General features: G+C 63.3%; 1 non-coding gene across 1 annotated transcript; it reads right to left on the reverse strand.

Moving 5' to 3' along the window:
• On the reverse strand, positions 1 to 72 carry TRNAM-CAU. Its single transcript has one exon. It is a non-coding gene; the product is annotated as a tRNA-Met (tRNA).
• Between the last annotated feature and the right edge of the window lie 350 nt (positions 73 to 422).

Consider the following 422-nt stretch of genomic DNA (forward strand, 5'->3'; position numbering starts at 1 on the left):
TAGCAGAGGATGGTTTCGATCCATCGACCTCTGGGTTATGGGCCCAGCACGCTTCCGCTGCGCCACTCTGCTTGTGGTTGCCAGTGGTTGTTTTTCTTCTTTATGAGAAAGACCAGGCTTTCTGTTCTCTGTTTATCTTCGTCCTCTGCGTTCGCTCCGTTTTTCCGGCTTCTGAGCGATTGGCTCTCTCGGACACGGCCCTCCCGGAGCTGTGCCAAGCTGCCCAGGACGCTCCAGCTTCCGCCTTCTGCTCCTGCAGCGCGATTCCGAGCTCCGCGGGCGCCAGGACCCGGCTCCGCATCGGGCCGGGGAGAGGGCCTGGGGTCAGCCCACGTGCATGGATGACTGTGATGGGGCGCCTGCCGCCCACTGGGGACCCGAGTGGGGCTCCCAGCCCCCAGCTGTGCTTGGTCCTACCAGCG

The sequence above is a fragment of the Ochotona curzoniae genome, unplaced genomic scaffold, assembly GCF_017591425.1.
Source record: "Ochotona curzoniae isolate NIBS_2020 unplaced genomic scaffold, NIBS_Ocur_1.0 contig_4064, whole genome shotgun sequence".
NCBI classification, from domain to species: domain Eukaryota; kingdom Metazoa; phylum Chordata; class Mammalia; order Lagomorpha; family Ochotonidae; genus Ochotona; species Ochotona curzoniae.